Raw genomic sequence first — 27,148 nt, 5'->3', positions numbered from 1 at the left:
CTAAGCCAGCCACCTAACTAGCTTACCCATCCCCAGGTACTCTGGGACACTCCTCTGCAACAGATAATACTCACAAGAGCCTCCCGGAAACTGCTAGAAATGCTCTAGTGTTTTCTCCGTACTGACGCACAACAGAATTAATTTTTTATAACTTTGCCTGAAGTGACTTTTCAGATTACCTCATACATGGCCTGGTGCCAGGAAGCAGCTTCCTTGCATAGAACACTGGGGGTAGGGGAACTTATACGTATATATTTAAGACACCAAATAACAACTTCATGTAGTTATTAAGCTTCGAAGTGATTTCAGCTGACGACTCAATAGCGGACGTTCTTTCCTTTTCTAAGCTGTGGTGGTTTTGACTTTTTGGGGGAAGATGCCTGCTTATATTGAGGCCAGAGTAGTTTTCCCTTCAGTGACTTTAGGATTTGCTTCTGCATGACTTGGGTGCAGCTCTCAACATAATCATCATTGTGAAAATGGCCAACAGTGGAATCGCAGACCTGATGCCTTTCAAGGTGTCTGAAATGTTCTTTGTCCTTTACCAAGACAGGAAGTCCATCCGAGATTATTGTTTGCCTTGGTCCTTGGCTTCCTTTGCTCTCTGCTTCGTTAGCGGTTGATGTTCCAAGACAGGTTTGCCACCGCAAGTACTGTGCACACTTCTAGGGCAGCTCTTGGCAAACACAAGGACGGGCTGTGTCAAAACAATCCTTCGGCTAAGTTGTGCATAAACTCTTGGTGCCACTAGAGCCGTTCTGTGTAAACAGAGTGAATGTTCATGTAAATACATTAATTGCACTGAACCCGAATTTAGCATTCCATCAGTCATACCCAGAAGCCTTTTTTATTCAGTATGTTTCTGGGAAAAAGCCTTAACCATTTATGAAACTAGCTTCAGAGCATATTAACTGAAGGAATATGGCTGATAGCTGTTGTAGCTTCTAAGAGTCAAGGCTTTTAATGTTTGAGATTGTCTCTGCAGGTATAACACTGGCTACATAACCCCTGCACTTTGTGTTAGTAGAAATCTAGACAGATTTACAGTATTATCTCGACTGGCACTGTTTAGCTGGGCTGTAAGGATTTCATTCAAGAGCTTAAGAAATGCCGCTTTGAATTAGATGTATAGTTCACCAGGAATATTTTGTCTGCAATACTGACATGCACACATACCCCCAAAAAATGAACATTTGGAGGAAGATCAGAAATAGCCTTACGATGTTAGGAATATCCTCTGAAATTCCCTGGGTCACCTATTACATACTATTTTTCATGTAATTTTTCCACTTGAGCTAATTATATTTTCACCCTGTTCTTAAAAGCCTCAGAGACAAGCTTCTTCAATTGCATACTCCTGGAGTTTGGTAAAAAAAGAAATCCACATTTCACTTTTCCAGACTCTAATGCCATTGATCATTCCATATTTTTCTCTCTTGGAAGGATTCTTTGGGAAAACGGGAAGAAAACATAGTCTTAGAGAATTATAAAATGCTGTACTCGGAGGATGGGTGTTTATCTCTCCACAGCATTCTCTTGCTTGAACACTTTTAAATACAGCTCGAATTTTTTACACAGGATCACCGCCCTCCCCCACAGATATTTTCAGAAGAGTAGTTTCAGTTAAAAGGAGCCCTGGTAGGGCAGTAGTTAAATGCTTGGCTACTAACCAAAAGGTCAGTGATTCAGACCCACCAACTGCTCCACAGGAGAAAAGACGTAGCAGTCTACTTCCATAAAGATTACAGCCTTGGAAACCCTATGGGGCAGTTGTACTCTGTCCTATAGGGTCGCTGAGTCAGAACTGACTCCAGGGCAACGGGTTAGTTTCGGTTAAATGCTTAAATTTAAAAATGTGAACCACCTCTTATTTTAACTGAAGACTTTATTTAATTTCGTTGTTCTTCTTGGGGCTGGCACACAGTTTTCTGAAACACGAGAGTAAAATTCTAATGTTCTGCCAAAATCACATAGAAAGCAAAAATATTTAAAAATCCATGTGAGGCAAATAAATATTTTTGCTTCCTGTGTAACTTTAATGCTTCCTTTGTAAAGTGATCTTATTTGAATAGATATTTAAATGCCTCTGCAGTCTAGGAGCAAGGCCACTTCTGCAATGTTTTTAAATTCTGATTTTTTAAAAAATCTAAATCAAAAGCATTTTGTTTAAATAGCTACATTTTTAATATCTACTTATCCTAAATGTATGTATGATAGGGCAGTCTTTCAAATCCTTATTGGTGGATTTTGATTTTAATTTTATGTTGATTTCTGTGGATTGTAGGGCAGCCTCTTAGTAATTCTGAGTGTAAGCATACCTCAGTGAATTGGGTTAACAGCCATAAAACCCCTTCTATGGTGCTTCGTCATTTTAACTGACGGTGAAATTAACAAAAAAGAAAAATGGTATGTGAGGTGCTAACATGTTGCTCTCAACAGAAAGCAAAATAGATTTGTGAAGAGACCAAGGGTAGCGTTTAGTGCTTTCTCTCCCTAAGCTCTCCCACACGGTGGATAGCGTGCAAAAGCAACCTCGCTGTTGAGCAGGCCTTCACCAAGGTCAAAGTGCAGATAGCCTAGTTCAACATTTGTTACTGGAGAGCGGTATTTGGAAAAGAAACTCCGAATAGCTGCTAAGTATAGCCTCCTGAGTCTCTAAAAGGAAGCTTCTGTGAGCTTAGGGTCCAGGACCTGTTCCAGACCCTTGATTCTGGCTTGACTCGTTGCAGATATCCAGTCATGATCGTGAAAAGCATCTTCCTGTTCATCCTCTCCCGTCGTCTTTTTAATGTGTCTGTTTGGTAATGTTTTACTTTTTTAACATTTTATTTATTTTGTTGTTGTTCTTGAGAATGTACAATCAGTGACATTGATTACATGCTTCGAGTTTGTGCAACCATTCTCAGCCTCCTTTTCCGAGTTGTTCCTCCCCCATTAACTTAAACTCACTGCCCCTAAGGTTCCTATCTAATCTTTGGAGTTGCTGTTGTCAATTTGATCCCATATCAGTCGTTCTTAAAAGGTCACAGTGCTCAAGGCAGACTTTTTTTGCTAGTTAAGCTCAACTATTGTTTGGTTTTAAGAAGACTTCAGGGGATGTTTACTTTTGAAATAAGGCTCTTAAACCCATGTGCCTTTCGTTCAGTGCCTGCAGCCCATCCCAGGTACAGACAGTGGTGATGCCCCGGTCCATGACTGGAGGGATGCATTGGAAAGAGTGAGCTAATGCATCCAGATAATTCAAGTAACAAATTCTGCTGGGTGATGTCATGGATCCGAGATGGTTCCGTAGCCTTCCATTGCGTGTTACTCCTGTGTAGCTGCTTGCTAGTCAGCTTGGAGGCTGGGATTCTCCTTGGAGACGTTGCTTGAGTTTTTCATGACCAACCTGGCGGTCTTCTCTGAGCCTCGCCTTAGGCGCTTTGGAGTCATGCTTGTCAACCCGCGTGATGAGGATTTCTGAGCTCATGGAGGAACTCTGCTTATGTTGCTGCCTGGCCAGCTTATGGGAGTTGGTCTACCTCATTATCATGTTCAAGTTTGCAGCTTCTGTAGGTAGTAGGAGAAAATGCCTGACATCAGTATTTATCACCTCCCTGCCTCTGTCTCCAGAAACAAATAAGATTGTAAATATCACTTCCATAGTCTCTAAGCGCCATTGTAAGCAGCGAAGCCTAGTATTATTTGAATATTTTGAGCAGTACAGTTTTCTGTTTATGTAATAAAGCATATTTATTTTTTCATGTTATTTAATTTTATATACAATGTTTAAAAATCTGTTTATCAGCAGACTGTAAAGGCAAGTTGGCTGCCTCAGTTAGAAATGCACATAAATGTTTCTTTTGGTTTTTAAAAAAATTCATTTTAATTTTGTAAATTCCGTTCACCCTGTACCCCCCCCACCCCAAAAATCTGAATAGCCAAGTAGCAAGCTTTGTATAATTGGGTAGTTCTAAATGTATATTTTAAAGGGATATTTTTAAAATTATTTCTGAATTGGAAATGATACTTAGTGGTATAACCAAAAATATATGAGGCTTAAATTAACATTTTGTTGTTGTTTTTCTTTTCTTTTCTAATACTGTTGTTCTGATTCGTTGACTCTCAGCCTCGAAATATCAATGCTCCATTTATTAAACTTGCAGATGTTGATAAAACATAGCTAGAAGACAGAAAGAGCGATTAGAAGATATGGTTCTGAACCGACAAGAGGAGATAGGTGCAGAGGCTTAGCAAGGGTAACGAGTGCCCGGGGGTGGTCTCTAAGTTTGCACCCACCCCCACCTCCTCGACAAGGGGAAGGGTGGTTGCTGGCTGGTCAGCCTCGTCTGGCACCCCCTTGTACTTGCACCTGGGGGCAAATGCCCCCCTTTATCCCCCTCTCCTCCACCTCCAGATGAGTACAGGAAAAGGCTGACATAATATGCATGTATTTGATTAGACCTTATTCTTCATGTTCAGATAACTGTAAAAGGCTTACAACATTGGTCAATTTTGTTATTTGTTCACTTGTAATACGTTTCAGAAAGCATTTGTTACTAAAGAAAATTTTAAAAAATACTCTAATGATAAAGTTGGATGTTTCAGGGGAGCTTACCCTTTTCAAAAAAATATAAATCATACAAATGACCTGATAGGCCTATTGGTACCTCATTCCTCTGTTGAGCTTGAGTTCTGTACTGTAGTTTATTATGGTAATTGAGGGTGAAAGGACCAAAATTAAGATGTCCCTGTGTGAGTTAGGAGGAAACCCTGGGGGCGCAGTGGTTGAGAGCTATGGCTGGTAACCAAAAGGTCAGCAGTTCAAATCCACCAGCTGCTCCTTGGAAGCTCTATAGGGCAGTTCTACTCTGTCCTGTAGGGTCATTGTGAGTGGGAATTGACTCGATGGCAGTGGGGTTATGTGCATTAGGAAGAGCCCTGGTGGCCCAGTGGTTAAGCACTCGGCTGCCAACTGAAATGTCAGCAGTTTGAACCCACCAGCCGCTCCACGGAAGAAATATGTGGCAGTCTGCTTCCATAAAGATAACAGCTTGGAAACCCTATGGGGCAGTTCTGCTCTGTCCTGTAGGGTCATCATGAGTTGGAATCAACTCGATGGGAACGGTTTGGTTTTTTTGGTGTGTGAGTTTTTTTTTTTTTAATAAGGAGTTAAATAAGATAACTTTTCCAAAGCAAGTGATGATAACAATAGCTAACATTTTTTGAGCCTTTGCGATGTGCCAGGCTGAGCTAAGCCAATGCTCATCATGCTTAACCTTCTGTTATCCATAAGCGTGAGTCCGTTAGGAACCCGTTTGACTCCGTGATAATCTACTTTAGTGATAAGATCTTGATGTCTGTGTACTGACCATATTAATCCTGCTGTTTTGATAGACAGAAACAGCGCATGTTCTGAATTTTTTAAGCCTCCTGTTTGTATACAATAATGGATGTGCCTAAAACACAAACTCCATCTAACCTCAATATTAGTTAGCCAATTTTAACATTGTCTATTTGATTACAACAACAGAAAATCCAAATTTGTATTTGGTAAATTCCAGTTATTTAAGACCGACAGTTATGAGCACTTCGAACAACTGTTTAATTTGTCATTGTTATTGGCTGCTGTCAAGTCGGCTTCTGAGTCGTGGAGACCCTGTGGCCAACGGAACAAAATGCTGCCAGTCCTGCATCATCCCCAGGATCAGTTTAAGTTCAGTGAATGGCAAAAAACATTTCTCTCTTTTAGGATGAAATAAAGATTTTGGCCATAACTCATTGCTGTCGAGTCGATTCCGACTCACAGTGACCCTATAGGACAGAGCAGAACTGCCCCATAGGGTTTCCAAGGAGTGGCTGGCAGATTCGAACTGCCAACCTTTTGGTTAGCAGCCAAGTGCTTAGTCACTGCGCCACCAGGGCCATAAGGAATACCATATTAAATGCATATGCACTTTTTTTTTTAGAAATATAAGATACTTTACCAAAACAAACAAAAACCAAAAACCAAACCCGTTGTCAAGTTGATTCGGACTCACAGAGACCCTGTAGGACAGAGGAGAACTGCACCATAGGGTTTCCAAGGAGCGGCTGGTGGATTCAAACTGCCAACCTTTTGGTTAGCAGCCGAGCTCTTAACCACTGCGCCACCAGGGCTCCACTACTAAAACCAAGACACATCTTAAACATACTGCTAGTGACTTATTTAAAAAAGTCACATTATTTGACTCTATCATTATGGAATATAAAAAATACGGTAATTATTTTTTAATAAAAAAATATGACATGTGAAATTACAGAGTTTACCTGACTTCAGTGTAGAACAAGAAAACTCTGTAAAGCCCTCACGCCTGGAATGTGTTCAGAACGATCAGCACGCTCACCTGTGTCTATTTTATTGGAGATGAAGTGTAGCTAGCTCATTTTTTATTCTGCGGTGGTTACGGAGATCCTGTGCCTGTCAGAGCCTGTGCTCCTGCCTTCTGACAGTTAGTATTTCATGGTAACTTGACAGATTTTTGTGTTCATGGTTTTAAAAAGTCCAAAGACGGGGCACAGGGACGGGAGGATAATTGGACGGTGAGGAGGAGTGGAGGCTCTCTCCCGGACTCACTCACGTCATGAGTTGCCCTTCTGGAATCAAAAGGAAAGGGAACTTTGGAATGTGGAGGGGCGCGGAGGTCGAGCCCAGGCCTAATTGGCTGGGGGAGAATCCTGGAGATTAGTAAAGGCAGCTGAGAAGGGTTTATTTTAAGGAGAAAGAAGGGGGAGTAAAATACTCTGGGTCATTACTTTAAAAAAGAAAGTTATTCATTTTTCAGCAAATACTTTTTAAGTGTCTACTGTGGGCCAGGCACTGTTCTAGTACTAAGAACATAACAGTGAACAAGTCAGAACAATTTATTCTGGTGGAAAAGTAGAAAATACGGTATTAAAACTAACAAAACTAATTAAACACACGTAATTAAAGAAGTAGGAGCCCTGGTGGCACAGTGATTAAGCGCTCGGCTGCTAACCAAAAGGCCAGCAGTTCAAATCCACCAGGCACGCCTTGGAAACCCTATGGGGCAGTTCTATTCCGTCCTGTAGGGTCGCTATGAGTCGGAATTGACTCGATGGCAATGGATTTGGTTTTGGTTTGGGTTTTTTGGTTAATTAAAGACGTGACAGTCCCCTTCCTCCCCCCACCCCGTCACTATCATAAAAATAAAAATAGAAATCGCTGTTAGGGTGTTTATCTTCAAGGTCGCTGCTAATGTTTGCTCCGTAGATACTAAATTAGTGATCTGTCTCTCCTTTGAGACGTGCAGTTGTCCAGCTGTTTTCGGTGATAGATCCCCCTCTGACTGATGGCACGAAACCTTTAAAAGCCTCCGATTGTAGCATATCCTTCCATTCCCTTTTACACTAGAACCCAGATTTCAGTGGTCTGAGAGCCAGGATAAGTGGAGGACCTTGTTTTCTGCCTTCTCCCTCCTGGGGTGGGGCGGGGGGGGGGGCTTATTCTCCACACAGGTGTGGGAAGTTGTGGCCTGGGCTGGGGGTGGGGTGTGTGTCCTTTGTCATGTAACAGGCTCCAATGAAGACACCTGGGATGTGTGGATTGTCACCACCACCTTTGTTGTAACTGCTGTTTCTTCTGCTAAAGTGGGATCCTTGCCTTGGAGGGTTTTCATGACCACAACTTCCCTTTCCAGAAATTTCTGAAAGAGAAAAGTGTCAACCAAGAAAAGAGTGTCCAGGGAGTAATGTAGAAGATAACCAATACACAGGCTTAACCCAGACTCCATCCTTCCCAGCCAGACACGCGTCCCCGTTCTATTACAAAGAGCATATGCCCTCACCAGAGCAGCTCAGTCGAACTCTCTGCAATGGTGGAAATGTTCTCTACCTTTGCTTTCCAGCGTGGAAGCCACTGGCCACATGTGGCTGCTGTGCACTTGAGATGTGGCTAATTGTGCCTGGGAAACTACTTTTTTTTAAATTTTATTTCATTTTAATTAATCTAAACTTAAATAACCACCTGTGGTAAGTGGCTACCATATTGGAGAGGGCAATATTAGGCAACAGGACATCATTAGCAATTAATAGTAAACTAGTCAAGAAATCAATAAGTGTGTAAACGTAACTGAGGAGAAAAGCCTCGTGTCAGCCCATAAGGGGTCCCTGTGTAGGATGTCCTCACATCTAACCATTAGCATTCTCTTGCCCTTCTTTGCTGTGCCATTGTTCTGGAAAACTTGAGTGGGTGTTCCCTGACAGCTGGGTTTAGAGAAAAACAGGAGAGGACAGTGAAAGGAGAGGCTGTCAGAACCAGCTGTCTTGAAAGTTGTGACTCCAGGGACTCAAGGTCAAAGCAGCTGTTAAAACAGACTCCCCTCTTGAGCATCTCAGAGTTCAGGTTCATCGGGGTGGCAAGTGCAGTTAAGGAGAAAGCATGTTTCTGTGCTTGAGTGGGCTGCAAGGGCAAGACTTGATGGCTGCTTTTTAGGAGAAGGCAAAAATGGAAAACACTGGTAGCCACCTTGTAAACATTTGCGTTCTGAGAGCCTTTCCTCTTTGGAGGAAAATTTTCAGGAAGGCAGATTTCCATGTTCTCTGAGCCCAGCAGGTGGAGGTTAAGCAGATTAGCTTTGCGGGCTGTTTCAAAGGCACATCAAAAGAATCGGTGTTGAAATGACATCTTCTCCATCAGTGTGATGCTCATCACTTATCTTTGCCAAGTTTAGCGTCTGCACTGTTGAGAAAACCCTTAGGGATTCATCACGTTCCTACCCCATACGGAAGAGCCCCAAGAAGTTAAAATGTATGCCTCAACATTGGCTGCTGATTGCTAATGATGTCATCAATTGTCTTTTCCAATGGTCTATCCAAATCCAGATAGATTTTTTTTTTCTTGAGAGTGACATCCTAAATTAAACTACCAACAATTCAGGTGGCCTGTTGTCTAGAAGCATTTATTATTTTTAAGCTCACGCTCCTCATCTTGCACTAAAATGGGAAATAATTCTTCCTAGGTTACTTTCTTCTGAAACATCTCAGAAGTATATGAATGAATACCTTCAATTATCCACAAATTAGCTGCCCTCCCCACGCTTAATTTCACACAGTGCGTGTCCTCCCATAATTATAAGGATGAATTTGATTTTTTATTATAGCAATTGCTTGCATTTTAGAGCATTTACTTTGTGCCAGGAATTATGCTAAACAGTTTACCCACATTATCTAATTTCATCCTCTCAACTTGATGAAGTCACTACCATTAGAGAAGTTAACTAGTCGGTACTAGGTCACGTTGGTGGGAAGTGGCTGAATCAGGATTTGAACCCAGGACTTTCTGACTTTCAAGCTTTGGGTTTTAACTAAGATATAATCCCCTCGTATAACTGGTTAGTTGGTTAAATGCAACCTCCGTGGAAAGAGGATGTCTACAATTTTAAGATTTTCTGTTCTTCCAGGTAGTAACTACTTGAAACATTCTGAGATTATTGAACCATGTACGGATTTTGTCAGAGCTCTAAGGGGGATATGAATATGACAGAATTGTTTCCCTTAACTTTAAGTAAAGAGCAAGAATTGGGCCTTTTAGAACATTTTGAGAAGAAAAAAAAAAACCTTCCATATTTGTTAAGCACACATTGGATGATGTTTCTGGCATTTTAATACACAAAGAGAAATGGAATCATTTGAGGTAATAAATCTAAGCGTTTTCTTTACTCAGCGGGTATGTAGATAATCAGGATGCTGAGTCAGGTTTTGTTAGAGCCAGCTTTAGAGCAGTTTGCATATTTTTGCGGCAGTAAGATTTGTTGTAGGATGTAACATGCTGTAGCACTACAAGTGAATTTTGAAAAATGATGAAGTCCAAACATTAAAAAGTGATGCAACACTAAGAATTCTCTGGTTGAAAGGAAGTGCATTAAATGCACTGAAATGTCTTCCAAACCATTTCTGGAGCTAAAACTAAGCCACAGGAGTTGTTCTCTTCTTTTGATAAGGCTAAATCTTATTCGTCCCCATTGGTGGGACAGCCAACCATGTGGAGGTCTGCCCTTCCGTTCGCTTCCTTTCGTCCCCTCTCCTGTTCCCAGCCACTGCTGACTACCTGGTCCGCGTGGCAGGTGACTGACAGGACGTGGTTATGATTTCAGAGCTTGGTAACATGAAGAGAGGGGAAGTGATGGGAAAAAACAGAATGGGTCTGCTTCTTTTCCTCATCTGGACAGAGGAAGACATGGAGACACAGCCAGCACACTTCAAGTGAAAAAACAAACCTACGTCCCAAATCAATTGTTTAATTGCCCCAAGCCTTAATTTTCTTCTGGCTGACGAGACCCACAGTTCAGCCTTGGTGGCTTATCATACATTCATAAATGAATGCGTAAGCCCAGCTTCTCAGAAGCCGAGCTCCTTATCACATGGCCTAGAAATCTAGAAATAAATAGCTAACTTTGACAGAAGAAATCATTAAGAAGAAATACATAGGACTGGATAGAGGTGTTGTATCAGCAATGGAGAATCGTACGGTATTTATGTAGGAAGGTGTCCTTGATTTGAGGAAACTAGAATTTTGGAGGTGATGAGACCTCATATCTACAAATTGTTTGCAAATGATTCAGGAACAGACAAAATAACAGTGTGCATATATACAGAGAAAGAGCCACCAACCAACTGGTTACTATCGAGTCGATTCTGGCTCATGGCAGCCCCGTGTGTGTCAGAGGAGAACTGTGCTCCACAGAGTTTTCAATGGCTGATTTTTCAGGCGTAGATTGCCAGGCCTTTCTTCTGAGGCACCCCTGGGTGGACTTGAACTGTCAGACTTTGGGTTAGCAGCCGAGCATGTTAACCATTTGTACCAGCCGGGGACTCCATATACATAGAAGGGGGAGCAAACGTGGTAGGGTATCGTCAGCTGGGGAGTACGGAAAAAGGAGATAGGGGGTTCTTTGTGATGTTCTGGAAATTTTTCTATAAGTTTGAAATTTTTTCAAAATAAGTTATTTAAAAAAATTTTTTAAAGAAACAAAAATATGTTCAGAGCATGGATTTTACTACACAGGATGCAAAGAATAGCTCTGGATTTATCTCAGGACTTTAAAACTGTCGACACATTTTAGGAAGCTGTTCTTAACCTCAGATTTGCACCGTAACATGGTAATAAAGTGAGCAGTGCTCCGCCAGGCGCCCAGGAAACAGCGTCCGTCCTAGCTTCTCCTTGGCTGTTTTTCCATGACTTTCTCTTCTCCTTGTCCCCTCCCTCCCTCCCTCCACCCCCTCCCACCCATGCAGCTGAAATGAAAGGCCTCTGAGGGATTCTTGCTTCCCCTTCCCCAGGGAAATCCAGACTTTATCGCAAGTTTTGCCTGTAAATTCCAGTAAATGTTTGGCCATACGCAGACTCCCCTTTTATGCCCCGTGCTACCCGCTCAAAGCCCAGATTCCTTTGAAAACTGAAGAATTTTGCCAAAAGTGTGTGCTGTTTGTTTTCCTTGGGCTTCAGAAAGCCCTGGCCCAGCCAGCTCGCCTATTTCTGCATCGCCGTTTGCCTGTAAGTGCTGTCCTCATTTCCCCTCATCTGCGTCTTCTATCTGATGTGAAACATCATCCGGGAACCCCTAGGCGGTGGGGGGTCACAGACATGCTGTCAGGGAGGAAGTGCTGCCCAGAAGAACTGGTTTGTTCTGGACATCGTCACTGGGATGTTCATTGTCGTGCTCGGGAATTGATTGCATGTGATACGTGTCCCGTTTTCCGTAACCCGGGGCTTCCCTGACCTTGATAGACTGACCGTCAGCAGAGCCTTTACATCTCCCATCCACAAAGCAGCCCTGTGCCCCCCACCCCGTCAAGGCAGTTAGAATCAATCCAGTAAGAGCTTTCTGAAGCCCTTTCTAACAACCTGGAAATAACTCAGTGGTTCTCAGTTGGGGGCAGTTTTGCCTCCCACCCCCACCCCGGAACATTCAGCCGTCTACAGACAGTTTTTGGTTGTCACATGTGGGAGGGGGCATGCTATTGTCGTCTAGCAGGCAGAGGGCAGGGCTGCTGCTCATCACCCTACAGTGCACAGGATAGCCCTACAACAACATGTCTTCTCACCCTAATTGTTGATAGCGCCCCTGAGAGGCAGCTGGTGGTGGGCTGGACAGATCACATTCACGGCCACCGTTGTAGCCCCATGAAATGACGCTCGTTGTCTATCAGAAAGCACTCTCTCTGGAGATTTGAGTTTCCCATAAAAAAGGCCAGTCAAACCAAACAAGATTTTCAAGGATGAGCTAAAAATATGAGATCTCAAACTTGTCTCATCGACTGTGAATTCGCAAACCGCTAAGCGGCATTACTCATTATTTTTTGGGAGGGGGAGAGATTGCAAACGTGTTATGCCCAAGTCTGCGTGGCAACTTTCTGGCTTCAGAAAAAGAGGCTTAAGCTGTGGATGGACATGTCTAGGGAAGCTGCTTCCCCTCGACGTGTCCATAACAGTAGGAATGTCCTGATAGCACTGATTGTTCTGCGTGTCTTTTCCTTATAAGTTTCCATCAAACAGAGCTTCCCGAGTACGTAATAGAATTTACACGTCTGCAGTGCCCAGCAGTGTCTAGAAATTGGTCAGACTTGAGTGTCAGATGGGAGTATTTAGGTTTCTCTTTTAGGTTCTTCATTAAAAGTAGGAGGAATCTTAATGAGCATTTTCTCTGGGAAGCAGGAGAGCATGTTTCTGGTTAGGGACTAAGACGACAGTACCTGAGGTGTCCCATGGGTTGTGAGTAGGTGTAAAGCAGGGTTTCTCAGCATTGGCACTATTGACATTTGGGACCAGATAATTCTTTGTTGTGGGGATGTACCGAGCATGGTAGAACGTTTAACAGCATCCTGGGCCTCTACCCACTGGATGCCAGTAGCTGCTATCCACGCCCCCCCGCCCTCCCCGGCCCCCCTGCCCTCCCCGGCCCCCCTGCCCAGTTGTGAAAACCAAAAATGTCTACAGACTTTAGATGTCCCCTGAGGGTAAAATAACCCCAAGTAGATACATGGATTTCTTGACAACAGAATTTTCCATATTCTCATGGACATTAGGCCAGTATAGTCTGCAGCATTTCCCAGATAGGTTTGCTATCCACTCCCGTTTTTATATGTCAGAGAATTCTTGGAGATTGTAAAATCATTCCTTCCTCCTCTCAGGGAAGATAAGTAGTCTGGCTTTATGTTGTAGAGAGCACCAAGTCTTCACAGCCAGTCACTTACCACCATTGTGGCTTTAACCCATCAGGGGAAGCTACACACAGGTGATCAGCTTGTCCAGACATGTGGCTTGATGGTGGCTTTTCAGTCGGTGAACTTCTGGGGAAGAAAGTTTCTGACGTTTTACCTCTCCACACCTCCCTTCTTCCACTTTGCCAACCTCCCAGTTGTAGCAAATGGTATAAGGGGTATATTTACCGACTCAGCCCCCACACTGCACAGGCCCACACATGGGCACTTGGGATGGCAGGTGCAACTCTGGGATCAAAGGGTCAGAGAACATGTTAGATGATGCATCTCTTGACCCCAGAAGGAAAATTAATCTCAGTTCTTCTTCTGGAAAAAGGTCACTAACAATATGGCCCTAAACATAGAGAAGAAATCTGTGGGTAGTAGACAGACAAGCAATATGAATCCAAGACACTGTCTTCACCCTCAGAAGTTTTATGGTAAGACCTGAGATCTGATGAAATATTGGATTTTTCCACAATGTTTCAACTTTATTTGAGGGAAGGTCACAGAAATTTTTATATAAAGAAGGTATACACACTGGTGCCCAGGGTGGAAGAGAGAGATGTTGGTGTCCAATCAGGCAAGTGGGTGCCACCTTCCAGAAATACTTCGAGCCTTAAATTGCCAGTGGACTATGTCAAAAGCCCTTTAACATTAGAAATTGAATGTTGCTTTTGACCTACTTACAATAAAACCTGGGAAAACCAGAACCTGTGTAAGGCAGAAACCTGTCAGAGAGGGAAAACTCAAATATTTTCCATTAATAGAGAACGACAGAAAAGTGGTAGGACTGCACCCTGTCAAAGGGGGAAAACTTGCCAGACCCGGAGAAAGGAGGCAGTCCTGTCGAGCTCCTCCCCTCGCAGGTCTCGCTTTGTAATCTTACCAGTTGAGCACACGCAAGTCTTCCCTAAAAAACCAGAAGACGCAGGCACCACAGAAAAGCTAGCCTCTCTGAGTGAGTGAGTTTCTCCACATCACACTCACCCGTCGATGACCAGCCAATAGTCTTCCATTTCCTGATGTGGCACAAAAAGGTACCTACCTGAAACTGGCCAGATAGGCTTGAATGAGTGTGGTGAAATAATCATAAGAACGCCCATTTACCGAGCATTTGCTAGGTGCCAAACTCTGGCCAGGGGTTTGAGTTCATCAGTGATAACTGCCATATAATCCTGGCAAAATGAATCTTTTTATCCCCATTGCACAGGTGGTAAAACTGAGTCGCAGGGAGGTCAAGCAAGTTTCTCAGCATCATACTTACCTGTTGTCATCAAGTCAACTCCAACTCATAGCAACCCCACGAGTTGAAGAACTGTGCTCTGTAGGGTTGTCAGTGGCAGATTTTTTGGAAGTAGATTGCCAGGCTTTTCTTCCAAGGTGCCTCTGAGTGGACTCAAAACCTCCAGCCTTTTGGTTAGCAGCCAGTCACGTTAACTGTTTGTACACCCAGCAACTCCTTCCCAGCATCATACAATCATTAATTCATGGGTCCAGACCTGACTGACTCCCAAACCCGTGCTTTCCCACTGTCTCTCCTGTAGGGCTTCCAAAACTACTGGGAATACTGGTTTTGATCTGTGATGCGTGAAATAAACAAGCCGTTGCCCAAGTGGATACTGGTCGGGCTTTTTCCTCTGCTTTTTAAAAGTCTCCAAAGCTAAGTTCTTGGGGTCTGAATGAGTCCCAAAGAGCCAGGTTCCTGGTTTTGTTTATTTAACTTATCACAAGTAGAAGCTGAATATTTGCATTTTAGAACAGGTCCTTTTACACTTGGCTTAGTTTTGAATGTCCTTGAAACGAAGTCGGAAATAGGGCTGGTCACCCAGCATTCCCAGATCCGGAGCTCTGAGATGGGGGGGCTTCCTCCTGTGTATTTACAGCAGAATAGAGTGATGTGAATTAGCACACGTCTAAGGGAAGGACCCACTGAACTAAGAAAACCAGTTCGTGATATACCTGTTGTCACGAGTCAGCTCCAGCTCATGGTGACCTCGTGTGTGTCACAGTAGAACTGTGCTCCACAGGGTTTTCAGTGATTGCTTTTTAGATCACCAGGCCTTTCTTCCAAGGCTCCTATGGGTAGACTTGAACCTCCAGCCTCCTGGTTAGCAGCCCATCACGTTAGCCATTTATGTCACCCGGGGACTTCATTCTAGGTGTCGCCTAATCCTAACATGTGGGTAACAACTCCCCCACTTAATGGAGGGATTGGTAGTGGCTGGATTGTAGAGAGGAGGTTCTAATGGCAATGATTTAATTCTGTTACATTCACTTCGTAATTACAAAATCTCGGGGCTCTTACTCTATGCTTTGAGAGCCTTTCACTAAATGAAAGAGAACTTTTAAAAAGGAGATTGGGGTTAAACTGAGATGCAGTGATTTGGATCAGAAGCATGTCTTCAGCTTTTGACTGTTGGATGTTTCCAGCCAGAAAGGACAGAAAATATCTGGCTTTTTCGGTTTGTTTCTTGTGTTCTGTTTTCACTCTGTATGTCTGCGTTTTCCCTTCTGGCAAAGTCTCATTCTCAGGCAGAATCTCGGAGGAGGAGAAACACAGTTCTGATACAGTTTTGGGATATGGTGGTGTCAGCGGCCCAGAGCCGAACCTTCAGTGTTGGCCTGGTGTTTGCAGGGCCTTGGAGTTTTCCGAGTTTCTCGCAGCCGTTTGTCATCTTTCTGGCTTTTATGTCCCATTCTCGGGTAGCCTTCCTCTTAGATGCCCCCGTGTAGCGTTTAGATGTGTTGCTATGAATTAAACATTCGATACTAAACCGAAAGAGTTCTCAGCCAGCTGTGGACTGAACGCACACAGGAGATTGGAGAGAGCAGTAGTTATTTAGGCCTTAGGGTGGACTGAGCATGGGGACAATGTTCATTCAGTCCTTGAATAATCTGGTGAGATAAGTGGCTCTGGGTTCTCTTAGCTACTGTGCATTCATTCATTCGTGCATTCATACATTTCATAAGTATGTGAGTGTTCTCCATAAACCAGACTCTGTTCTAGGCACTGGGGATATAGGAGTGAGCAAAACTGACAAAAATTCTCGTGGGTTGGGGTGGTAGATAAATGATAAAACAAAAGAGTAAAATATATATTTTGTAAGAAGGTGATACCAAAAAAAAAAAAACAACACAAAATCAAAAACCAAACCCGTTGCTGTCGAGTTAATTCCGATTCCTGGTGACCCTACAGGACAGAGTATAACTGCCCCATAGAGTTTCCAAAGAGAGGCTGGTGGATTTGAACTGCCGACCTTTTGGTTACCAGTTGAGCTCCACCAGGACTCCGATAAGAAGGTGTAAGTGTCATAAATAAACACAAAGTAGGGAAGGGTGACAGGAAGGCGCAGGGAAGAAGAGGTGGGGACTAATTTTGAGGAGGCCAGAAAGTCTGTACTAAGAAGGTGACATTTGAGCAAAGATGTGGGAGAGTAAAAGAGCAAGCCATGTGGGCATTTCAGGGGAAAGTGTTCCAGACAGACGCAGAGGCAGGCATATACTCCAGGCATATTTTAGAAATAGCTGGCAGGCTCGTGTGGCTGGATAGAGGGGTGGGGTGGTAGGAATTCTCTGTTGAACAGAAGTGGAAAGAGATGCTGGGGTAGTCGAGCATCGTGCATAAGGTCGGGAAGCAAGAGGTAGTACTGGGATTCAAACCAGATGCGACCGATCCACAGAAACTAGCACTCTTCTGTCTCAGTCATTGGATTTCTATTTGAATAAATCTCCAAGTAGTGTAGGAATAATTTAAATTTACAGAAAATCATCAAACATAATTGTAGCCACTTGTGTGCCAGGTCTTCCATGTTATGAGCCTTTTATGTTTTAGCTACCTTGGATTTCTTCGTCCCCTCTCGCTTTTTCATAGCGGTACTTTTGAGCCATTTCTTTACAGAAGTGGTTAAGACAGGAGGGGGAGACACGGAGGGTTTAACTAGTACACGTGGAGAGAGACTGTCAAAACTCCCAGAAAGGAGACACACAGTTGTAAGATGAGCGTCCACTTCAGTCATTATTAAAATGACGTTTTCCTTCCCCGTTGAGATAGATTTCTCCAGATACAGCCTCAGATATGTACGTGTACCTCAGTTCTGGGACAGCATTCACTTCCACCCCAAAGCAAATTAGTTCTATAAACGACTTGCAGAAAAAGTTGTGATTTTTCAGCACTAGATACTTGAATGCTGGCTCGTAAAGATGTTCCTTTCACACCAGGCAGATGGAGGAAGGGCCGGCACGGAGAGAAAGCAAGACGGGATGAGGCAATGAAATGAACTCAGTCCTCACGACTTTTACGTGACAGGTTAACAAACAGACGGGATCTCTGAGAGGAAGAAAGAGTTCAAGGAGTGGGCTTGAGCGGGTGAGTCGACTCTGGCTCATGGCCCCCATCTGTGTCAGAGTAGAACTGCGCTCCATAGGGTCTTCAGTGACTGATCTTTTGAAGGAAATCACCAGGCCTTTCTTTCGAGGTTCCTCTGGGTAGATTCAGACCGCCAACCTTGGTTAGCTGTGTGGAAGTCTAAAGACAACCTGCATGGATTGCTTTTCTGCTGCAGCATTCCTGAGGGTGGCTTATGGTTCCCGGGTGTGTTCCTGACTGCCTGTGACAGTAGCATAAGTCATGTCAAGTGGGACTGCCCGAGCACCGTCACCTTCTAGCAGAATGACATCTCCAGGTAGCCTCGAACCCTCAGCCAGGCATTTGAGCACAGTCTGCCTTCACACTGCCAGCCACAGCCTTCCCATCAGTTACTCATTCAGAAACCTCTTCACTCACCTTTGGAGCCACTGAGAATAAGGATCCTGGAACAAACATCTTACCCACTACCTGCCATCTTCCAGACTGCCTTCATGCGTAATCCTGGGGAGGGCACAGAGTGGGTCCTTGTGCCGCCTTCGCCTCTTTGCTGAAAAATGCCAACATCGTTGTCCTGCTGAAGTCAGGGTACAGATAACATCAGACCTAACCTGAAAAGGGAAGAGAGGCCCTGCGAACATGGGCGGCGTGCGCGGAGCAGGGATTTGGAGGGCGCGTGAGGGGAATAGGGCCTGGTTACGTAACATGCCTCAGTGACTGGAGCACCCCTGGGTGTGGCCGTGATAGAATGTACCCCATGCTGCACTGGCCGATTTTCTGGGTATTTGTGTTCTGACTTGGTGGCAAGAAAAGCTTTAATATTTACATTCCTGCAGAACAAACAGAACCCTCATCTTTATTTCACGAGTTGCACGGCTAATTTCATATACTGCTGTATTTGGCGCAGTGGTTAAGCGTTTGCTGCTAACCAAAAGCTGGCAGCTCGAATCCACCAGCCCCTCCTCGGAAACCCTGTGGGACAGTTCTGCTCTGTCCTGTAGGGTTGCTATGAGTCGGAATTGACTCGACGGCAGCTGGTAGTTTTTTTAATGCTATGTTTAATGTTAAAATTTAGTTTTTGCCAGTAATATGAGAGGGGACAGCTGGGGAGCCCTGTGCCTCCTAGTTCTTGGGGGTGATGGAAGGTGGAGAACGTGAGCAGCTCTCCCTGTATGCCCTGTTTGCCTGCCCCCACCAGCCCCGTTGCTGGGCGTATGCTGGGCCACCTACTTGGCCAGAGCTGCTGGTGGCCTTCAAGTGTGCACTGCAAGCTGACATGTGAATCTTGGTTTCTTTTCTCCCCGTTCCTGTTGTGGACCTTTGTAGCAATGCAAAGGCTGGGGGTGCTGGAGGGCACTGGCCATGGGAAGATGGCCTAATGCCCCATCCGACTGGGAGGACCGTGACTCCCACATCCGCCTTCCGACATGGTGTTCCCTGCCAATCTCAGCCCTTCTCAGCCCTTCTCATGGAAATAAGCACCAGGGTGGTCTGGACACAAACGGCCAGCCGTCAGGCAGTGCTGTCAGCACTGGCGTTACGTCGTCAAGTCACAGCCCTTGCTTCCTGCCGGGGAAAGCTTTCTCTCCCTTCCTCCTCACTTGTTGTGGTTCCCTGGTGCCCCTGTCCAGAGCCATTCTTGTGTTGTGAGAAGCCCTCCAAAAAACTCCCCTAAACGTGCTCACATCAGCCAGTGAGGGGACTGTCATCAGTCCTACAGCCAAGCCACGCAGGAAGGGCGGGGGCGACTGTGCCTTTGGTAACGGTTACCCCTGCTGCTGGTCTGGGTCTCAGGACATTAGAAAAAAATCACATACCAAAAAACAAGGGAGAAACAGGAGTAGTTCTTGAGATAATAAGTATGAGTGAGAAATGACGGAGTCGAGAAGAGATGTGGCATCAGATGTGGCATCTTCCTTTTTCTTACCTCAGTTAGAAGAGACCACATTGTACGAAATAGTCGAAGAGCGCAAAGGGCGCAACAGGAGAAATCGTCAGCATTCGCGTCTGCTCTGTGGATTTGTCCTTTCTCTAGAAGGAGAGCACTTCACCCATTTACATGGGTGAGATTCTGCCCAAAGAAGTCCCCCTTTCACCCAGCAATACCCGTGTTGCACTGTTAATCCAAGAGTCCGTTGTTGTTATTGTCTGCTATCAAGTCGATTCCGACTCACAGCGACTCCATGTGACAGAGTAGAACTGCCGCATAGGGTTTCCTAGGCTGTAATCTTTATAGGAGCAGATCGCCAGGTCTTTTCTCCCACAGAGCAAGCGGGTTCGAACCGCCGACCTTTCGATTAGCAGCGAGTACTTATCTTGAACTGCATTAGTTAACATATATCAAAAAAGAAAACACCTTTTTTTCTGCACGTTACGAGATATTCTAAAAGGCTCCGCTGGATGGGAGTGATAGCAGTGGCGATAGTGAACGTATACTGAGCAAAATACTACGGGTTTATAGCATCGTCTCATTCAGTCGTAACAACAACCCCATTGAGTATAGATGCTACTATTATCCCTATTTTACAGAGTAGAAATCTGAGTTCAGAGAGGTTAAATAACTTACCCAAATGGCACTACGGAAAAATGGCGGAGACAGGAGTCTAGCCCAGGTCTGTCTGACTCCAAAACCTGTGCCTTAAAGTGCTGCATTTTAGAGCAAAATGACGAAAAGCGCTCCCTGCAGGAACTTAGCGTTTCCTGTGTGGACCTGTGCACAGCCACCCCTGGGCAGTTTGGAACAAGGGGCCATTACATTCCCTCTTGCCCATACTGGTGCTGGCAGTCCCTCAAAGCCAGAGGTGCAGGGTCTGTCCCTGCCTGGCTAGCCCATCACGCTAGCTCTACTTGGAATGGAAATCACTGGGGTACTGGTTTGCTGGGCTTCTGAGCAACATGCAGAACACCAGAAACTGGCCACAAACCCCCTAGTGCAATTGGCATCAAATAGTATTTATGATAGGGACAAGGACTGTCTCTACTTCCTTGCTGTGTGACCTTGAACATGCCGTGTCTCTCTTTCTCTAGCCTTGAATTTGTAAAACAAATAGACTGAATAATCTTTGAAATCCCCTACAGCTCAAAGATTAATCCTTGGTGAATTGGCAGGCTAAAATTTACAGCCTGCAATCTTTCATTTGTGACTGTGCCAATAGCCATTCACCAGAGAACAGAAACAATAATTCTCTACGGGCACCAGGCAGACCCCCAAGGGCTAATAAATCCTCAAAAATAGGCAGAGAAACCAGGGTGAGGTTTAAGTCAAAGGAAATTGCGGCTCTTTATTTATGCGATTGTATGTTTGCTTCCTGTAGTGTCTTTTCTTCCCAGGGCATTAAAGGTGTTGTTAGGAAAATCGTAAAGTCAGAACTACTAACGTGGAAGAGCCATTCTTTTTCGGGGAGACTGTGGAGTCAGAGGACTCTAATCCCTTCAAGACCTTATCATTTTCTGCTTTGAATTTTTTGCTGATACCGTGTATTTTCATTAATGGAAGCATATTGAATCATTGAGTGTGTCTGAATTTTTGGTAGGTAATATGGATTTTTTTTTTCTTGCCCCCTTTCACAAGCCTACCCTCAGAGTCCAGTGGGACAATCATTGTCCCACTAATTTGAACCCTGAAATTCACAGAGTTCCACTGGAGTCCATTGGGATACATATGTTCCCACATAAAAATTTTCTGATTTTCCTACCAACGATGCACACGCCTCATACGTTACCCTGTACAAACAGTAATTTGCAACACATGCCTGTTTTCTCAGTTTCAAGCAGTCATAGAGGCCCCTGCCTTGTGGCAGCATGCACTGTCTTTAGGAAAGCAGCTTCCCAAAAAGCTGAGAGCTGGAAAAAGTGGGTGGGCAACCAACCGAACAACCCACGGATCCTGAAACAGCTAAAATAGCTGTAAGAGACATTTTTATTAGGTCGCTGCCTTCTGTTCTTGTCATAGTTAAGTGGAGGTAAGCAGCTGGTTATCTTAACCAGGCCCCTTCTTCTGTATAGCTAAGGATCAAAATGGCAGCACTGGAGACAGACATGCTGTATTTGAAGCCTAACTCTGCTGCTTACTGGCTTTGTGACCTTGGGCAAGTGATGTTACCTCTTCTTGTCTGTAAAAGGGTATCTTAATAGTACCTGAGCCACAAAGTTACTGTTGGGCTTAAATGATAGAAGCTAGTATACCTTCAGGCCAGCGTCCAGCTCATAGGAAAAGCTCAGTAAAAGGTAGTTAGCATGATTTTCAATAGTTCTTCTCCAAGAGTGCCCTTGGGATGGCCTTTTTGAATCTAAACTTGTGTAAAATTAGTTCAGCAAGAACAGTGTGAGTCAGATTCGAGGTGTTTTTTTCTTTCAGACCTTGAGGAAAGGATGTCATTTAGCTTCTGGTATACCTCTTCTGAGATGACTATAGCTTTCATGGGTTCATTCATCTCCGTAAATATTTGCTGACTGCCTATCATGCAGAGGGCAGTAAATGAACATGTGTGAGTTGCTGCTACCATCTATTTTTTATGGCAAGTCCATGTGGTTTTCCAGGGCTCTCGCTGAGCATTGTTTGACACTTCTGATCCCTAAAGCTGTATTCTTGTACTTACCAGGCTTTTTTTCGATGGAACAACAAGTGTAGACACTGACCTCGTTTTGCCTTTGCTGATACTGTGATGCTCATGCAATACTCACTCCATTCGTTGCTGTAGTTGGCATAGGTGGTCCTGAACCTTGGGCACAAGCATTGAGTCCTCTCTGATGGCATACTCTCTAGATGAGGTTTGACTTTATGTTTTGTTAAATAAAGTCAAAATGAGAATAGAACCAAAAGAACTTGTGGTTGTTATGAAAAAAATCCAACTGAACATTTTTTTAAATGAAGTAATCTAGATGTTACTAGAGTACTCAAGAAAGTCCCTCAGTAATAACTAGTAGAGTCTCCTGTCTCTAAAGGAAACTCTGCTCACCCATCTCGGAGTGATGGTTAGCCAGGAGATTATCAAGCCAGGAGAGTCTTGGCTTGACTTGATAGTGGGTTTCAATGTATGACATTTCTCTTAGCCTTTCAGTTCTTCCTTATTTCTAACCTGCTGTCAACCAGTCCTGTGGTGGGAAATAGGCACAAGCTCATCAGCCTCCCCCTGTAATACATTTCATATATACAGAATCTCATGTATTCGAATCACTTGGAGATGCGAATGACCTAGAAGTACAGAACTGTGGTTTGCCCAGACTCTCTGCTAGCACTGCCCTCCTGGACGATCCATTACCACATATTTATCTTGCACCTATCATAATTGAGGTAGTCCTGGGTCACACCCCAGCCCCTCCAGTGCTTCCTCCAGGGCTTCAAACTGGTTCAAAGTTCGTTCATGGCCAATGAAATGAAACTGGAACAAACCCAAATTTTTACAGTTTGGGTCATCCAGAACAGTAGCCAGAACAGGAAGAATTATGGGTTGAAGCCCTGGAATGGGAGACTCAGAAGAGGCAAAGTGAGCCCTTTTGTGAGATTGGATTATTGCCAGGACTATGGAGCGCTGTGTACTTTTGAAGTGGTGCAGTTGTACACGATCTTTGAATGGGGCACCACTACTTCCCACTCTGTGCAAAATCTGACTGGCAAGAGATTTGGTTGCTATGCAACGCATATACTACCCTTGTTTTCTAAGAAGGAGATTAAGTTTCTAGCAGGGCTTTGACCCATAATTTTTACCCTTCCAGTTACCGTTCCAGTTCACTCAAATTCTAAAAATTCAGGTCTGTTCCAGTTTTGCTTCTTCAGCCATGACTGAACCAGGAAGAACCGGTTCAAAGCCCTGGCTTCCTTTAAGTCCCAGCATCTTCCAGCCCCACCCTTCCTAACAGATTCTGTGTATAACCATGACCTTCACCCTCCCTTTCTTATTCCTTCTTGGTTCCTCAGGGTCTCCTTACCAACTCTGTCTGGTACTCCATCTTCATTTGAATGTCTAGGCACTCAACATCCTTGGCAACGTGAGGAATCTCATTCTCCTTAAGTCTTCACCTCTTCTTATCCAGGCAGACCCACTGAGGTTGTATCGCTTCTCAATGACCGAGAGACCGTGCCCCTTAGAATAAATGAAAGGACCAATGCAAGGCACCCCTAAGGTCACAGAAAGCACACCAGTCCCAAATACACACCATATCTGAAGCTACCACTCAAGAGAGGAGGGCCTCAGTTGAGATTAAGGACAGACTGCACATATCTTGAGTTTCGTTTCCACCAGAGGAGCTGAAATGCAAGGATTTTAAACACTTACACCTTGGTTAGCGGAAATGTTACTGCAACATTTGAAGAAAGCTCCATATCCCACCATCTCCTTTGAACTGCCTCAGAGAAATGAAAGCTTGAAAACCCAGGCATTTGGGATACTGACCTTGATATTTCTAATTAACAAGGCAGAGATTACATTGTTTGGGGGTCTTGTTCAAACTTGTGTAAAAAATCATTCTCTTAAACAAGTTGGATTATTTCCTGAGAGAAAAAAGTTAGTTTCCGATTGGCAAACTAAGAGGCTATTTCGACTTCAAATTTAAGGAATTAAATGTTCCCAAGAGCAAGAACCCTCAGCTGTGTGGCTGATAAATAACACGTACCAGGTGATTATCTACTGCATCTCAGTGAGGTACATCGTGCAAAAGTCAGTGCCTAGGAGAGGACTGGAAGTGATCAGATGAAAATGGCCCTCAGAACATGTAAGAGCGGAATATATAAGGTGCTTATTTGACTATTAGATGACAACTCCTTTATGAAATCACAAAATCATGGTTATAAAAATTTCCAAGAGCAGCTGCCTTCTTCACTGGTAAGTTAGAAAGCATTAAGTGAAAGACGTTTGCTATTAGATTAGATATCTTGAGAATTTCCTAATTGGTTTTAGATCTTAACAATTTTAGGCAAATAATATGTGCAGTGAATCATGCTGAAGTATTGTTTTCTTTTCTCCAAGTCAGCTTCATTCAAGTCCTCCAAAACACACATAAAAATGGCAAGATACAGCCAATCCAAATATCAAAAGATTTTTAAAGCATCATAGTTAGAAATTACTTTATCCATCTTAATTTCACTAGCAATAGGTATTGATTGCTCCAGTGAAGCACCTCTAATGAATTATTATTAGTGATGTTGTTAATAATTCAATTATTTTGATTGTGCTACTATTTTTTTGACAGATATATCTGCTTGTATTGGAGTCACCAATTGTCTTGAAACAATTGTGTTGAAAACAGCAGTTGTCTCCAATAATAGTACCAATCACTATTGTTATCGGGATTATTAAATGAGATAATATATGTAAAGTTTTAGAGCAGTGCCTGGAAAATAATGATTGTTCAAAAGATATTATAAATATAAAGATAGAAAGCTGTACCTTTTCTAACTCTGCCTCTGCTAGATTGCTGCCTACTTTTAGGCATTCTCTTCCATTGTTGCTGTTAGGTGCCATCCAGTCGGTTCTGACTCATAGCAACCCTGTGTACAACAGAACGAAACACTGCCCAGTCCTGTACCATGCTCACAATCATTGCTGTGTTTGAGCCCATTGTTGCAGCCACTGTGTCAATCCATCTCACTGACTTCTTCCGCTTTTTCCCTGACCCTCTACCTTACCAAGCATGATGTCCTTTTCCAGGGACTGGTCCCTCCTGATAACATGTCCAAAGTATGTGAAACAAAGTCTCACCATCCTTGCTTCTAATGAGCATTCTGGCTGTACTTCTTCCAAGACAGATTTGTTCATTCTTCTGGAAGTCATGGTATATTCAATATTCTTCACTAACACCATAATTCAAAGGTATCAATTCTTCTTCAGTCTTCCTTATTCATTGTCCAGCTTTTGCATGTGTACGAAGCAATTGAAAATATCATGGTTTGTGTCAGACACACCTTAGTCCTCAAAGTGACATCTTTGCTTTTCAACACTTTAAAGAGGTCTTTTGCAGCACATTTGCCCAGTGCAATATTTCATTTAATTTCTTGACTGCTGCTTCCATGGGCATTGATTGTGGATCCAAGTAAAATGAAATCCTTGACAACTTCAATCTCTTCTCCATTTATCATGATGTTGCTTATTGGTTCAGTTGTGAGACTTTTTGTTATCTTTATGTTGAGGTGTAATCCATGCTGAAGGCTGTGGTCTTTGATCTTCATCAGTAAATGCTTCAAGTCCTCGTCACTTAGCAAGCAAGGCTGTGTGATCTGTGTATTGCAGGCTGTTAATGAGTTTTCCTCCAATCCTGATGCTGCATTCTTCTTTATATAGTCCAGCTTCTCGGATTCTTTGTTCTGTATACAGATTGAGTAAGTATGGTGAAAGGATACAACCTGACACAAGTTTCCTGATTTTAAACCATGCAGTATCCCCTTGTTCTGTTCGAACGACTTCTTCTTAGTTATGTACAGGTTCCACGTGAGCACAGTTAAATTTTCTGGGAGTCCCACTCTTTGCAGTGTTAACCACACATCTGTCAGTGTGTGGTACTTTGGTGGCTTGCATGTTATTGTGATGCTGGGAGCTGTGCCACCAGTATTTCAAATACCAAGCAGGGTCACCCACAATGGACAGGTTTCAACGGAGCTTCCAGACTAAGACAGACTAGGAAGAAGGACTTGGAATAATTGGCCGGTGAAAACCTTGTGAATTTCTTTCATTACCACAGCAGATTATTAAATTAATATTTCTGTCAACTCTTTTTTCCCTTCCATATGAAGAGGTAGCTTGTTTGGATGATTTGTATATTGAAATGATAATTCCTCAGACAGAAATGAAGGTCTCTGGGTGGCACAGAGGATTAAGCACTCAACTACGAGCTGAAAGGTTGGGAGTTTGAACCCATCCAGTGGCACCTCAGAAGACAGGCCTGTCGTTCTGCTTCCAAAAGGTCACAGCCTTGAAAACCCTGCTGAGCAGTTCTCCTCTGCACACGTGGGGTTGCCATGAGTTAGAATTGACTCAACAGCCACTAACAACATCAACCACAAGGCAGACCAGAAACCCTTGTTTTACGTTCACCCATGTTCACGGGTGGTCGTGGTTTACCCAGGATGCTATAAGACAACTGCGCCCGTTTCTTCACCCTAATAGAACAGATGTTACCACTCATGACTCCATATCCTTCAGTCCAGCCTATCTTCTACAAATAAATGTATCCTTGACTCCAGATGCTGTTTTTCCCATCTCAGCAAATGTCTTCACCATCTAATTGCCCAAGACAGAGACCTGGGAGTCTTCTACCTTGCAGCTGATCCATCACAGAAATGTAATACCATTTCTATCTCAAAAAAATGCATCACTTAAATCCACCTAATTCCCCCACCCCAGCACTCTCCACCCTAATCTAGCCGCTGTCCCCTCTTGCCTGGACAAATGCAACAGCTTCCTGAGCAATTTTCTTGTTCCCACTCATGCAGCATTTCCGTCCATTCTCCACTCAGTAGCCAAAGTAGAATTTTTGAAACATAAACCAGACCTTGTCTCCTTGACTGAAAACTCTGTAGTGGGTTCCCATCGTGTGCAGAATGAATTCCAA

At 43.7% G+C, this 27,148-nt stretch overlaps 1 protein-coding gene across 1 annotated transcript in view; it reads left to right on the top strand.

The window, feature by feature from the left end:
• Positions 1 to 27,148, top strand: part of ADAMTS9 (ADAM metallopeptidase with thrombospondin type 1 motif 9) — a 185,860-nt gene that overhangs the window by 109,535 nt on the left and 49,177 nt on the right. The gene's annotated exons all lie outside the window — the stretch shown is intronic.

Source organism: Trichechus manatus, unplaced genomic scaffold (genome assembly GCF_000243295.1).
Source record: "Trichechus manatus latirostris isolate Lorelei unplaced genomic scaffold, TriManLat1.0 scaffold00001, whole genome shotgun sequence".
NCBI lineage: Eukaryota > Metazoa > Chordata > Mammalia > Sirenia > Trichechidae > Trichechus > Trichechus manatus.
This window is presented reverse-complemented; position numbering and strand designations above follow the sequence as displayed.